Below are 16368 nucleotides of genomic sequence, written 5' to 3' on the forward strand. Positions count from 1 at the left end.
TGTGCTGAACAGTCATTTAAGATTAGCTGGTAAATAATAATTCGCTAATGTTGTTAATGAGACTAAAGTCATATCACTTTGGTAATGTAAATATAATACGGACAATATTATATTAATCATTATTAGTTATTACAGCAGTGAGTTTGAACTCCGTGTCAAACACTGAGCTTCAGTAAAGATTCAAGTTGCAGTTATTTATATTTCCTGTCACCTTAAATCTTCACTCAAAGACACTCAAGTATCTGTGACAGTGTACATACAGATGTGTTATATATAAGAGACAAATATTGTTCTATTAATATAAGATAAGATAAGATAAGATAGAACTTTATTAATCCCTCGGGTGGGTTCCTCTGGGAAATTCGACTTCCAAAAAGCACAGCAACGACCGAAGTTACAGTTACAGAATTGTTATATATATACACACACACACACACACACACACACACACACACACACACACACACACACACACACACACACACACACACATATATAAATACAGAGACAAATATAAATAAAATATACAAAGGGGATAAATAGAATAAATAGGAATAAAAAATAAAAATACAAGTGAATTGCACATTTCAAGTATTGAGTCTATTGCACTGTTGACTATTTACAAAAAGTATTGCACAAGGTATTGTACAGTGAGGTGAAGAGGCACTACAGCTTAGTTGTTCCCCCCTCCTTTGTCCTCCTGTTTCCCCTCCCTCTCCCCTCCAGAGAGGAGTTAAACAGTCTGATGGCGTGTGGGACAAAGGAGTTTTTAAGTCTGTTAGTTCTTGTCTTGGGGAGAAGCAACCTGTCACTGAACAGACTCTTCTGATTGTTTATGGCCGTGTGCAGAGGATGCCCAGCATTGTTCATAATGTCCATCAGTTTCTTTAATGTCCTTTTCTCTGCCACTGTCACCAGAGTGTCCAGCTTCATGCCGACCACAGTAATGCCAATATGTTGGCATTACTAAATTTGGCTCAATGTTTACATACATGTGTAAAAACAAAATGTAGGAGCTGTGATAACTGTGTCTGATAGAATGAAGAGTAGACTGATATATGAAATATTCCTTTATTGGGTGAGAAAATCAGACCATGTCATAACTGCTGTAAGTCACACAGAATAGATATCAGAGCCTTAAACAGGCTGACGTCTGCTAAATGGGTCAAACTGGGCAGAAAGTACACAAACACATAACATCCTTATAGAATATGATGTAACACTATAGATCAACTTAGCTCAGAATATATAAAGCATATAAACAGTTACAGCAATATGATGCAACAAACACAGCAGCTACTGATCCAAAATACTCAAAGCTTCATAGAACTGAAACAAACATTTATTTTAGCTCCATTCTGCTGCTGATACAGACTTTAGGTTTCTGAACATTAAACTTGTTGCTGCCTTTCATAGTGTGTAACTTGAAGGCCCTGAGTACTTTCTCCCACACTGGAAACACTGGGATGATCACATTATGTGAACATTACCTAATAAGACTGATTCAGCACAGACAGTTATGTTAAACTTTCCTAGCAGTCCTTCACAAACAGGGAACAGTCTGTCTATTCTCTCCATCTGTCAGCTGCTGCTGGCTCTTCCTCCTCCTCTTCCTCACACACTGCTGAGTTTGTCCTGGTGGATCATCAGGGGTGCAAAGCCTCACAGATGATGTGCAGCAGTGGGTCCCTCAGTCTGTCCTCACTCTGGACACTTGCAGTCGTCACACATGGAAATCAAATGTGTGATAAGCTGCAGGATTCAAACACAAGTGTAACTTATAAACACATGTTCATACTTTTATTCCACAATCAGAGAGAAAGAAACAGAGAGAGAGTGCAGGACAGACAGACAGGTGACAGTCTCAGGTGTACACACTGCTACACAACAGCACCAGAGAAGCAGGATTTAGTGTTTGTGTTATTACGAGTGTAAACAAGAAGAGTTCCAGATGGTGCAGTGGACACATGTGTGACTGCTGTGATTAAAGCATCTTTCTTTCAGCTTAACGAGTGAACCGTCAGCTCGTTCAAACACACGTTAAAGTCCGTTTGGCTCGACACCACCGAACAGAGGCAGCAATATAACATAGCTCACATTAACAGTGCAGTGAATCCTGCTTGTGCCGTGATATTCAGGACTGCAAACCGAGCAGCATCACTGACTTTCAGCTTGTTGTGTTTGTGGATATATGACTGACTTTAATTATCCACAAAATCATCAGAGTCTCTGTCAGATTAAGGTCGACTATTGAACGGCGTATATTTAAAAGTAAAGGCTTCAAAACCAAGTTAATGCTGAAAGTACAAACATCACTAATGTCACATAACTTTGCCGACATGTGGCCAACAGCAATGTTTTAATGTTCTTCATTATTAAACATTTGCACATAAATAAGTGACGTCATATTCAGTACTTACTTTTCACAGTTTACTCTTCGGCTGCTCCGCTTCTGACTGCCATGCTATGAATTCTGGGATATGTTGGGCCACGGAGTCTACACCGCCACAGCCTTAAAATTCAGGGAAATGAAGGACGCATTTGAGGGCCGCATTTCGAGCAGCCTTTGAATTGGGACGGCCTTCGGCGCGCCACTGTGACGTAATCGGCCTTAAAATGCAACCTTTAAGGCTGCAGACCCTGAATTGGGATACAGCCTCTGTCTCTCTCATCATGGTCACTAAATGCACAGTAATGGCAGGTTTTGTAATAAGGCAGATCGCGCTAACATAATATGCACTGTTAGGTGATTATTTACCTGCCGCATTAACGGGAGAGGACGTGCGAACGTTACCGCTGCTGCTGGGTTGAGATTCACGAGTCCGGAGCGGAATTAAAAACACGACATTCATTTAAGGTCATCGCGTGTTTTGTGAGCAAATGCTTTTGCAAATTCGTAGTGTTTCCTCCCTTGAATGAAATATCTACTTTGCAAGTATTGCAAGTTGCCCTGTTGTCATCCGTTCTCGTAAAGTATAACCAAACTTTTGAGCGTTTGAGCCGCCGTGTTTCCTGCCAGGTAAATGACGCTCCGCAATGTGGTGACGTCATTCGGGGCGACTGGAATCGATAAGGAAATTGTTTGTAAAAATGGCAAACAATTCCAACAAGAACCGGTTTTCGATACCCATCCCTAGTGATCACGGTACATATTTTGTATTTTATGTATTTATTTATGTGGCTTTTTCAGCAGTGACAATGCACAATACGCACACTGTATGGGCATGTTATGCCTAGCTGAATTACTTTTGATTTCCTTGTTGCATATCTCCTGGCACACTTTCATACAATATTTTCATGTTAAATCAGCTTGTCTGGGGTGAGATGACTGCTATTGCATTTTTAGGTTATGTTTTTACAGTGTTTTGAATCAGGAAATATACTTTTTTTTTTTAAAAAACTCTGTCCTAATGAGGATATACATAACACCCGAGTTTCAGGATTCAAGTACGAAGAGAAGCAAAGCTGAAAACCAGCCCAAAGAGCACTTCACCACAGTTTCCACAATTCATCTATAAAAACAGATGCAACTAAAAAAAATTGCATTTCCTGCGAAAATGCAGCGTCAATGCAGTGTAGTGGAATATGAAAACAGCAGAAGGAGTACTATCTCCTGAAAACACTGTGTAGACTCTGAACTCTTTGCTGAACACAGCTTTATTTGAAAGATTGCAATGAAGAGTGACTTTCTACCAGCAGGAGTTGTTTTGTCTTTTCTAATAAAGACATAATACATATTCAATTGCAGTTTTATCTATTTCTAGGTCGTATTTTCTTTTGTTAAAACCTGAAACAATGGCAGATGTTAGATTATTTATAAAATCATTGGTACATGTATAATTTAACTGACTGTCATGATCCCATGGTATCTATATACCATTAAATCCTTCTAAAAATTTTGAAATGTATCCGATACATTAGATCCTAAGTATGATGGAAATTAACTAAGGTAACCGTACGTTTCCCTACTGGTGCTTGGATCATTTAAAAAGACTTGATTGGTTTAAAACAGTTGATCTGTTTCTGATATTTTATCATCAAATTCAGTGAACTCCTCCCCTCTGTTCACACACTGGAATATCTTCCAACATCAAGATCTGGAAATGTTCACAAACAGTGTCCTCTGTTACATCAAACACTGTATAGACACTGTCACAGTAGACAAGCAGATCTGGGTTTACACCAACCAAAAGCCATGGATGACCCGGGAAGTCCAGCAGCTGTTAAAAGAGAGGAACAGCGCCTTCAGGTCCGGAAGCAGGGAGAGCTACAGCAGGGCTAGAGCCAACCTGAAAAAAGGCATTAAGAAGGCCAAGGCGGACTATAGGAAGAAGATCGAGAACCACCTGGAGAGTAAGAACAGCCGGCTGGTGTGGCAGGGTGTCCAGCAGCTGACAAACTACAAGTCCAAATCAGGTATGGCTGAAGGTGACCCAGCATTGGCAGAGGAGCTGAACATCTTCTTCACACGCTTTGAGGTCACTGCACCCTATGCCTCAGAGGAACAGCTACACCATACAGCCCACAGCAGCAGTACCATCATCACTCTGGAGGAGCATGAAGTGAGGCGCACCCTGCAGGCTGTTAACCCGAGGAAGGCAGCCGGCCCAGATGGTGTACCAGGACGTGTGCTGAGAGACTGCGCAGACCAGCTTGCCTATATTTTCACCAGGATTTTTAACCAATCCCTTGAACAGTCAAACGTCCCACCCTGCCTCAAGTCCTCCACCATAATACCCTTGCCCAAGAAACCTCATATCTCTAGCCTAAATGACTATAGACCAGTGGCACTAACCCCGGTGGTGATGAAGTGCTTTGAGAAACTTGTGCGTTACCACATCACAGCAGCCCTACCCAGCAGCCTTGACCCACACCAGTTTGCCTACAGAGCAAACCGATCGACAGAGGACGCCATAGCAACAGCACTCAATGTAGCATTAACACATCTGGAGAGGCAAGGAAGCTATGTGCGTATGCTCTTTGTGGATTATAGCTCGGTTTTAATACCATTCTTCCATACAAACTGGACGCCAAGCTAAAAGACCTAGGGCTTCCTCACAGCACCTGCAAGTGGATCAATAGCTTCCTCACCGACCGCAGACAGAGAGTGAGAGTGGGACGTTACACATCTCCAGCCCTAAATCTAAGCACTGGGTCGCCACAGGGCTGCGTGCTTAGTCCACTGCTCTACTCGCTTTATACACACGACTGCACCCCCGCCCACCAGAGCAACACCATTGTAAAGTTCGCAGATGACACTACTGTGGTGGGGCTCATATCTGGGGGAGATGAGTCTGCCTACAGAGATGAGGTGGAGCGGCTGTCTTCATGGTGCAAGGATAACAACCTTCTCCTAAACACGAAAAAGACCAAAGAACTCATAATTGACTACAGAAGACACAAGACAGAAATCCAACCACTAATCATCAACGACGACTATGTGGAGAGGGTGGCAGACTTCCGCTTCTTGGGAGTCAGCATAGAGGGAAACCTATCCTGGAGTGTGAATACCTCTGAGCTACTGAAAAAGACACAACAGAGACTGTACTTTCTGAGAGTGCTTAGGAAGAACAACATCACACAGAGACTGCTGTTGTCTTTCTACAGAGCCTCCATCGAAAGCATACTAACGTACTGCATAGGCATATGGTACGCTAGCTGCACAGTGGCTCAGAGGAAAGCACTCCAGGGAGTAATCAACGCTGCCCAAAGGACAATCGGCTGCCCACTCCTCAAACTGAAAGACCTACACAGTTCCCGCTGCCTCAAAAGAGCCCATAACATCATAAAGGACACCTCACACCCTGGACACTCCATGTTCGAACTGCTGCCTTCAGGTAAACGGTATAGAACAACATACACAAGGACTAACAGACTCAAACACAGTTTCTACCCAATTGCAATATCATGTCTCAATGCTACTAAAAGCAGATGACTTTCATTGCCCCTGTTGTCATTTGTGCCCTTGATGTTGGAATGCTTTCAGACATGTTTTGTTGGATGCGCTAACAAATTGACTGAGTGATTGATTGTTTGAGTGATATATCAACTAGGTCGTATGTTGAGTGTCTGTATGGGGCCTTAGGCCTGGATTGCTTGGGTGTATTTACTGTATGAGAACACTGTATTTTATATGTATTTCTATCTTTTATATCATATCTATTATAGTTTTTAAGTATTTATCTTTCGTGATGTTGCACTGACCGGAGACATCTTTCAATTTCATTGTACTTGTGACAATGACAATAAAGAATATTCTATTCTATTCTATTCTATTCTATTCTATTCTATTCTATTCTATTCTATTCTATTGATTATACACACAGTTCAAAGTTCTAGGTCTCCTCCTCAACTCTTCACCTCTGTTCAAAAACGAACTAACAGTTGATTATACACACAGAACCTGACTTTTCATGATGATTCACTCTCCTCAAGTCCTCCTGTAGTTAACTCAGGGTGTGCTGTGTGATAAATCCAGTGCTCCTTTTTTCAAATTGCACGCATGCTCTTGTCAAAAGGGGAAAGACACATGAAGTACGCGCATGCAGCATGTTAGCTGTGCAATCTCCAGAAATGGTAAGTTTTAAGTTATTTTACTCTGCTTTTAATAAGATATTGTATTGCTAAGCTCACTTCCTACTATTTGTCATAACATTAAAAATAACTACTAAAACCTACTGGATTTTCACAAGGCTTGCTAGGACATGTTAGCTACTAGCAGATGAGTAGCAGCTAATTAGCAGGCTACATGTGAACATGAATCAGGCCTTAAGTCAACTAAAATGCCAAAGTTAAAAGATAATATGAGGAAGAAAAAGAACCACATGTTTATGTTGCACTGAGAATGCAAGATTTTAAAAATATTTTTTGCTTTTTATTAACATAGATGTCATAATTGTCTGTGGAATAATTCAATAAATAATTAATTCAACATTATAGTATCCCATGCTGTAATTTTCTAATTGGGCAATAGTATCAGAATATTTTAGAGGTTTCTGCAACATTCAGAATTTTCTTCAGCAGTTTTCAGCAACAACTTCAGTTTCGTTGCCCCTCTTCAATTTCTTCACCTATTTTCAGCAGTAAGTTCAAGTTCTGCTCTTCTCAGCAGAAAGTTCAGCTTTTTCACCTCTTTTTTTAGGAGAAAGTTCAGCTTTTTCACCTCTTTTCTGCACAAATTTCAGCCTCTTCTGTTCTTTAGGCAGAATTGCAGCTTTTTCACCCGTTTTAAGCATACAGTTCTGCTTCTTCACGTCTTTTCAGCACGATTCAGCTTCTTCGGGACCCTGCACATTTTTTCTCTCACCATATCGGCGTTTGGGACAGTAACTAGTTTGGCTCAGTGAGATGAGCAGCTGCTTTGAGACCTGGGGGTGCAGTTTCGAGTCCTACCTGTGGCTGTTGTGACACATCTTCTCTGCTTGCACTCAGTGTGCTTTATTGACATTGTTTAGTGTACCCTTTCAAATACGACAGTTTTCAGCAACGACTTCAGTTTCTACAAAGTATTTTCAGCAGATGGTTCTCCTTCTGCTGTTTTCAGATTCCACTACACGGCATTCACACTGCGTTTTCACAGGAAATGCCACTTTTTCTAATCTTTGGCTCTCTTCCACATGTATTTGTCCTGTCTTCCTCCCCTCACCTCCAACCGGTTGCAGTATCTGCCAGATCGCCTGCTTCTGCTCATGCTTCCTTCAAGCATTTGTTTGGAACAAAAGGTAACCTTGAAATTGAGAAACTTTAAAATCTATCCTCTATTTATCGAGTTCATATGATGTTTTCTGTCCTTCTCCAAATCTGTTAGTCTCAAGTGGATCTGGGTGATATAATGCAGCAACACCAGGCCTGCACTAATACAATATGAACTGTAGCAAATTAAACTGAATAAGGATTCCTTCAAGTTACAGGCATGATTTTAAGATATGCATACAGGGATAAGTGGCAGATGTTCACTGGAAGCTCCAGTTTCAATCTGAATGATCTCTTAGTTTGGAGTCTGAAGGGAAAGTATGACATACTGTTAGAGCATCTCCTGGTTAAAAATGTATATTATAACAAAAACTATGAAAATGATTTTCTGTTTGTTATTTTTCAGGAAGCACTCATACTCCAGTATCCATCAGGAAGTAGACGTTCAACCACGTAAGAGAAGGCTTGTGAGGCTTCATATTTATCCTGGTTGCAAATACTAGAGACTGTTTGTTACCTGATGTATAGACATGACATGCTGACCTAAAAGTGATACGGCATTTACCAGTGTCTGATGTGTATCTGTCATACAAATTTTACAGTAGCTAAATGTTAAAAGATGGTTTTACCTTAAAATAATTTATATGTTTTTTGATGGAGTAGCAATAAGTATGCATATATCAATAATAATATGAAAATAATAACTAATGCAATATAAAACTTCTTTAAAGAGTATAAATAAAGCATAAATGCAATCACTATATTGTTATATTTGATTTTAAAAACCTAATCTTTAATGCTGACCACATGCATATTAATACATCCTCAAAAGAAAGTCTGTATAGTGCCATCTGGTGGTGGTTTATGTATGGTGTAATATTGAAGTCCCCACCGGAATAATAAAACCTGACTGAAATTTTTTTTTTAAAAACTTCAGAAATGCCATTGAGCACGTAGTTTCTGGCATCCAAAAAGTTCTAGAAAAAGGACTGAGGTATAGCCAATCCTGTATTTCACCAAAAAAAACTGAGGTCCCCGCGGGTCCCATTTTTTTCAGGTGAACATCAAGGTCCCCATGTGGCAAGGTTTAAAAGTATATGTGTGTGTGGACGGTAGTTGATAGTTTATTACACTTGTGGGGACAAACAGCCCTCATGGGGACCCCATGAGTTTGAAGGCAATTTTGAGACTCAAAATGTGGTTTTAGTGTCAGTGTCAGTTAGCCCTAAAGGGTAGTATGCATGTGGGATTCGGGGGGGTGTGACTGAAAGATTAATAGGCTGTGTTTTGAGTTTTGTTCAAAAAAGAATGACTTCATATAGGAAAAAAATATATATCACATGTGCAGGACACCTTAAACTAGTTTTTTAATTAAGCAGCAAGGCAGAACAAAGTCGGGGCTGTATCAAGACACGAGGACTAAACCCCAATTCAACCAGACCCAGAACTGATCCAGAATTAAAACAGGACTACAACAGTTCAAAATCAGGACTACTGAGGACTTAACCAAGACAGAACAAGAATCAGAACTAGATGATAGTAGCACTAAAAATCATCATAGACCTGCACTACACTTATTTTAATTCTACCAAAGTACAATATTTAGATTCAGAAAAGTTTATATAATTATTCAGCCTTGTTGTGCAAACAAGCCTGCAGGACTTAATAAATGTAGAATTTGAAAAATAACAAACCCAAAAAGAAACACTACGAGATACATGAGGACCTGTGATACGGTGATACTTTTGGTAAACAACCATTTGACTAACATGTGTGTCTCACCTGCTCTTGTTCATATCTGTTCCTCTCTCTCTCTCTCTCTCTCTCTCTCTCTCTCTCTCTCTCTCTCTCTCTGCTCCTCTCTCTCTCTCTCCCTCTCTGTCTCTCTCTCTCCCTCTCTCTCCCTCTCTGCTCCTCTCTCTCTCTGTGCTGACAATCAAGCCAAACACCAACATCATCACATATACAGTTGAAACCAGATATTTACAAACTCTTCAGATAAAAACACTTTTTTAATTGTAATATCAAATCAGAGTAAATGTTTATTTTTTAGATTGATGAATATAAAAAGATATTTGTTAAATTAAAGTAAAGTAAAGAGATAAACTGTCTGTATTTCTTAATTGTAAATGGCACCAAATTGTATTCAAACTTGAGCCACACTTATGGAGCTCCACAGTTCTTTTCCTGGTGTTTTGGTTGACATCTCTTGATGTTCCCATGTCACAGAAACAGGCTCTGTGTTTTGCCTTATATGCATCCACAGCTGTGCCACCAGTTTACTCACATGGACTCTACTAACCTATCAGAAGCTTCTTCAGCTCAGAATGGAATCGTCTGCAGTTTTCTTATTAATTAACAATAAACTTAGTGTATATGTACTCCTACATGAAAGTGATAAAGATAGAAGCTCTGTCTCTTTATTCTGACATTTAACTAATTCAAAAGATATTTCAATATTTATTTTTCCAAAACAAAACAAGTTTACTCTAAATTGATGTTGTGCAGTAAGAAAATGTTCTTGTGTTTTCCATAAAGTGTAAATATCTGGTTTCAGCTGTGAATATACTGCTGTGTATTGAAGTTCCTCTTGTTTTGCATAGAAATATACTGAACAACATACAAAGCATAATATATAAAATACTACCAGAGTTTTTTCTTTGAAAGAAGCTCCTTATGTCCATTCTTGTATATCAGTGCATTACTGAAACCGATTTATTTAGTCGTGGAGGGTAACAACTGAAAATATGAAATAAACACATGTAAGCTGAGACTCTCTAAAGAAACAGCTTTGTTGTTGTTCGGCTTTTCATTTTGCCATTTGTTGATTCACTTGAAGAGCGAGTAACGTAGTATGGGTCAAGTGATCAGTTTGATATCAATCTTTCGTGATGCACCGTCATATTTACATTATTTGTACGGTACGAATGATTTGCTTTGGTACCTGGTCAAACTTAAGCTCTCCTTAGTATGGCTGGCTGCGTTTCTCCAACAGCGCACTCACAGGCAGCAGCTGCCCCGCCCCCTCTCTCAGTCGCTTAGTGCCTGAGAGGGGCACTGCCGTTTTGACGAGCCATCAGGCAGCCTTCACACCTCCAACGACCCCAACAATAGAGGCACTTTGGACACTCATTCCCCCACCTCTCCCCCCTCCATAGAGCCATCACCACCTTCAAACTGTTCACCTGCAACACCCGCCCCCTCACCCCACACAAAAGAGGATTTCACACCACCTCCTCCGACCACAACTCTTCATATTCATGAAGCAGATGTGAGGAAGCAGTTTAGGAGTCTGAATGCTCGGAAAGCTCCCGGCCCAGACGGTGTGTCTCCTGCCACCCTCAGACACTGTGCAAACGAGCTGGCCCCAGTGTTTTCTGGCATCTTCAACTCCTCACTGCAGGCATGTCATGTGCCTGCCTGCTTCAAGTCCTCTACCATAATCCCTGTCCCCAAGAAACCTAGGATCACTGGACTAAATGACTACAGACCCGTGGCTCTGACATCTGTGGTCATGAAGTCATTTGAGCGCCTAGTTCTCTCCCATCTCAAGACCCTCACGGCCCCCCTCCTGGACCCCCTGCAGTTTGCATATAGAGCCAACAGGTCTGTAGACGACGCCATCAACATGGCCCTACACTTCATCCTGCAGCATCTGGACTCCCCAGGAACCTACGCCAGGATCCTGTTTGTGGACTTCAGCTCTGCCTTCAACACCATCCTTCCAGACCATCTCCGAGGCAAGCTTTCCCAGATGAATGTGCCTGATCCCATCTGCCGGTGGATCACTGACTTCCTGACGGACAGGAAGCAGCATGTGAGGCTGGGAAAGAATGTCTCGGACTCCCGGACCATCAGCACCGGCTCCCCTCAGGGCTGTGTTCTTTCTCCTCTGCTCTTCTCCCTGTACACCAACTGCTGCACCTCCACCCACCAGTCTGTCAAGCTAATCAAGTTTGCAGATGACACCACCGTTATTGGACTCATCTCGGACGGGGACGAGTCTGCCTACAGGAGGGAGGTTGAACGTCTGGTGTCTTGGTGCAGCCACAACAACCTGGTGCTGAATGCCCAGAAGACAGTGGAGATTATTGTGGACTTCAGGAAGCACACAGCCCCACTCCCCCCATCATCCTGACTGACACCCCCATCACCTCTGTGGACTCATTCCGCTTCCTGGGTACCACCATCACCCAGGACCTGAAGTGGGAGCCCACCATCACCTCCGTCATCAAGAAAGCCCAGCAGAGGATGTACTTCCTGAGGCAGCTGAAGAAATTCAACCTGCCAACACGGACGATGATGCAATTCTACACTGCAATCATCCAGTCCATCCTCACCTCCTCCATCACCGTGTGGTACGCTGGAGCCACCATCAGGGACAAACAGAGACTGCAGCGTGTTGTGCGCTCTGCTGAGAAGGTGATTGGCTGCAGACTCCCATCTCTGCAGGACCTGTACACCTCCAGGACACTGCGGCGTGCAGCCCGGATCTCAGCTGACCCTTCTCACCCTGGACACAGTCTGTTTGACCTGCTCCCCTCAGGCAGGAGGCTCCGGTCCATTCGCACCAGAACCTCTCGCCACAAGAACAGTTTCTTCCCCTCTGCTGTTGGACACATGAACAATAACCACATGACTGTCCCCGCCACTAACACATGACCCTACGCTGTGTTCACTGCATCATTTCATGTTTGGCACTGATCACCACCTGCACTCATGTATATATCTTTCTACGTAGCACTCATAATTCTTATTCTCATGTATATATCTCATGTATATCTCATGCACATATCTTTCTTTCTACATAGCACTTTAATTCTTATTGTCTGCACTGAAGCACCGCAGCAATTTCCTAATGTTGTAAACCTCAACATCTGGCAATAAACCCATTCTGATTCTGATTCTGATTCTGAGCTCGGATCATACCAATATCAGGGGGGATTTACGCACAGTCGTAAATTCCCACAGTGTGCACTATGTGCTTCGAATATTGTGTGTACTTTTTGTTTTATACAGTTGTCAGCCAGGCATCTAACTATGAAACAAATTACACTCCAAAAGACCCCGGGCTTCTGACAAAACAACCCGGGCTTAAGCCCAGTAAGCCACCCCCCCGCTCCGCCACTGGTCAGTACCATTACGTTATGGTTAGGTTTAGGGTAAGGGTCAGTGCTAGGCATTCATTTTTGATGGTTAGGGTTAGGGGAAGCGGCTAGGGGAAGCATTGTGTCAATGAGATGTCCCTCACAAGACATAAATACACAGGTGTGTGTGTGTGTGTGTGTGTGAAGCATGTTTTCCAGGGTGTCTGTGTGAATGAATTCAACCACCAACAAAAAGCAGGGATCACATCACTACTGCTAGTGATGGCGAAACAAAGCTTTCTGAAGCATTGAAGTTTGTCTTAAAAAAGAATTCACTACTCAAAGCTTTTCAGTCATGTCTGATGACATCTGGTGGCCAAAGATATGAAGAACAGCTTGAATCTGCAAATTAAAGTGTACTGCTTCATTATTTGATCACTAAACTTTCTTTGTTTGTAACTTTTTGATGTTGGTTGATGAAAAATACATATAATTTACATATAATAATGTACAACACATTATGGGGTATGGTTCTGCTGTGAGATCCTGCCTCCATGTACTTATTCTATTAATCACTGGACAGCTGGACAGGTAGGTTGATAAATAATCTTATATTAGGTCAATTTTCTTACACATATTGTTGACCTGTCGGTAGAATTGTGAACTGGAAAGGGAAAATGCTCATGAACTTGTTGTCACGGCTGGCGGAGTGAGCCGTGTGGTTTGGAGGAAAAGGAGGACCCAAAATGCAGCAAACTGATGATACGAGTGTTTATTTACAAGTGGTGGAGTGGCAAAAACAGGCAATGAGGCATGACAAAACAACTGAAGAAACCTAAACTGGGAGAACTAAATGACAAACACTGCACAAAGCAAGCTCCAGCGAATCGAGGGAATTGTCCAACACAAAAACACACATGCTGGAGTACGAGAACAAAAACACAGTTCAGGAGGCCGGCCCGGAGGCTGACACCCCGGAAGTCCAAGACAGTTCATCTTCTGAGGCCGGCCACGTCGGCGACACAGCTCCGAAAGCCGACCGAGCGGAAGGCAGCGGTGGCGGAGGGGAGGCAGTTCAGGGGGCCGACCGTGCACACGGCAGCGGCGGTGAAACCGGTCAGGCGGCCGACCATGCGGACAGCAACGGGGACAAAGTTCAGGCGGCCGACCGCACGGACAGCAACGGCGGCGATGACACAAGTCTGGAGGCCGACCGCGCGGAAGGCAGTGGCGGCGCCTAGGAGGTTGTCCATATTGACGATGACGCTCCACCAGCGGCCTGGCAGATGACCGCCGATGTCGAGGCGGCAGTTCGGGACCCGAAGGTGGCGTGGCCTTCGCAGCACCAGACAAGACCGAAGCAGAGGCCGGGCCAGGCGAGGCAGAAGCGGAGGCTGGAGCCGGGCCAGGCGAAGATGATGATGATGCTGGAGCCGGGCCAGGCGAAGATGATGATGATAATGGAGCCGGGCCAGGCGAAGATGATGATGATGGAGCCGGGCCAGGCGAAGATGATGAAGCTGCAGCAGGCAGCTGGACGGGCTCCTCGGGCCCTCCAGCTGACGAGTCTTGGGGCTGGACGGGCTCCTCGGGCCCTCCAGCCGACGAGTCTTGGGGCTGGATGGGCTCCTCGGGCCCTCCAGCCGACGAGTGAGGAAGCTGGCTAGGTTCCCCTGAACCACCAGCTGACGAGTCTTGGGGCTGGACGGGCTCCTCGGGCCCTCCAGCCGACGAGTCTTGGGGCTGGACGGGCTCCTCGGGCCCTCCAGCGAAAACAGTCTCTGGACCAGTGGGCACCGGGGCCCCTGGAACACACAGGACAAAACCAGCAGGCACACGGGCCTCTGGCAGGAACGGGTCGGAACCAGCAGGCACACGCGCCTCTGGCGAACACAAAGCAGACTGCGGCTGCACAGAGCATTGACTCAGCTCAGGCAGCAACAGCCAGATGCAGTCCTCAGCTGGCTTCTTAACCTCCAGGGGTCCAGAGTCGGCTGGGGGCTGAAACCCAGCCTCTGGAGAGGCCCTGGAGTGCGTCACAGTCTCTGAACTGGCCAGCTGTTGTGGACTGACTACTGCATTATGTGGTGTGTCTCTCTGCTTGACATGAACAGGTCACAAACAATGCTTTTCAGGTTGGATGGACTCAACTTGTAGTACCGGAGGAGTAGGTGACGATGACCCCTGAGCTGATAATAAGGCTGATGAGTCTCTTCCCAACTGAGCTATTGACTGGGCTATGGATTGTAACAAAGTGTCTAATAGGTCTGGCTGTGACTGTAATGGAGGTGACGATTGAGTGGCTAACTGAGGTAGCGGCTGCAGGGCAGCTAACCAAGCTACCGGCTGGGCAGCTGACTCAACAAACACAGCCCCGGAATAAACAGTCATTCGAGCTGGCGAAACAGACGGAGTGTCTTTTCCACTCACCACAGCCGGCAGTTCCGAAGTCCTAATCCCCGGCTGTGGGGCGACGCGCCGACGGCGCGATCATCGCTACCTCCTGGGCAAAACCTCCGGCGGGCCGGGCAAAACCTCCGGCGGGCCGGGAAAAATCTTCACCGCCGGGCTGGGTTGGGAAGCGGTAGCGGCTGGAGGGCGAAGGTGCAGCTCGTGAAGGAGGAAGTCTTGTGCCAGCGGGTGAAGCGAGTCCAGCAGCCAGGAGTGAGCAGAGATTAGCTGCTGGCTCCTGGGAGGGAGCGGATGCTGCTGGGTCCATGTTTGGTCGGCTCGTACTGTCACGGCTGGCGGAGTGAGCCGTGTGGTGTGGAGGAAAAGGAGGACCCAAAATGCAGCAAACTGATGATACGAGTGTTTATTTACAAGTGGTGGAGTGGCAAAAACAGGCAATGAGGCATGACAAAACAACTGAAGAAACCTAAACTGGGAGAACTAAATGACAAACCTGAGACCATACAAAAGGGGTGCGGGGCAGAGAGACGCAGAGACAGGAACGGAACACTAGTGATGTGACGTTCTGTATCGAGGCTTCGAAGCGTGTGTCGAGTAATGGAGGGGGCGTTTCCGCGAAGCGCGTATCGAGGCTTGCTTCATTTATGGGAGGAGCTGAAAATGATGACGTCCGAAGCCTCGCTGCCCGGCTGTACTACGTGACTGGTTCAGGAAGCGGTTCGAACTTTGCCGCAAATAATCATTTTCCATACTGCCAGCATAACTATACACAGTATACTGCCATCACTACAATGTAGATGTTTTACACACTCCTTTTGTTGTTGACATTTACAGGCTGTGTGCAAAATGCCACACTCTTCAACTTCATGCCAACTAATATTTTTACGTCCAGTAGGTGTCCTGCTAGAGCAAATGAAGCTTCAAGAAGCTTCGCGTTGGGGTGAACCAATTGGATGAAAAGCTTCAGTGCTTCATGAGGCTTCATCTGCCCATCACTACGGAACACCATAGAACGCAGATAACGCAGAAATACACGGATGAATGCAGATAACGCAGAGGCAGACTGATGAATGCAGACGAGCCGACAACGAACACAGACCGACACCCACTAAATATACACACACAAGGTAATCAGGTAATCACACACAGGAGGGAAGAACAGCTGAACCTAATACAC

At 44.4% G+C, this 16368-nt stretch overlaps 1 long non-coding RNA gene across 1 annotated transcript in view; it reads left to right on the plus strand.

Moving 5' to 3' along the window:
- The first annotated feature begins 1039 nt into the window (after nt 1–1039).
- Nucleotides 1040–16368, plus strand: part of LOC146669031 (uncharacterized) — a 119185-nt gene continuing 103856 nt past the window's right edge. Inside the window, exon 1 of the long non-coding RNA XR_014911670.1 lies at nt 1040–1216. This is a non-coding gene — a long non-coding RNA (uncharacterized LOC146669031). The remainder of the gene's footprint in view (nt 1217–16368) is intronic.

This window comes from Rhamphochromis longiceps, linkage group LG5 (genome assembly GCF_057381845.1).
Source record: "Rhamphochromis longiceps isolate RC_006_pf linkage group LG5, R_longiceps_female_GT1.1, whole genome shotgun sequence".
Classification (NCBI taxonomy): domain Eukaryota; kingdom Metazoa; phylum Chordata; class Actinopteri; order Cichliformes; family Cichlidae; genus Rhamphochromis; species Rhamphochromis longiceps.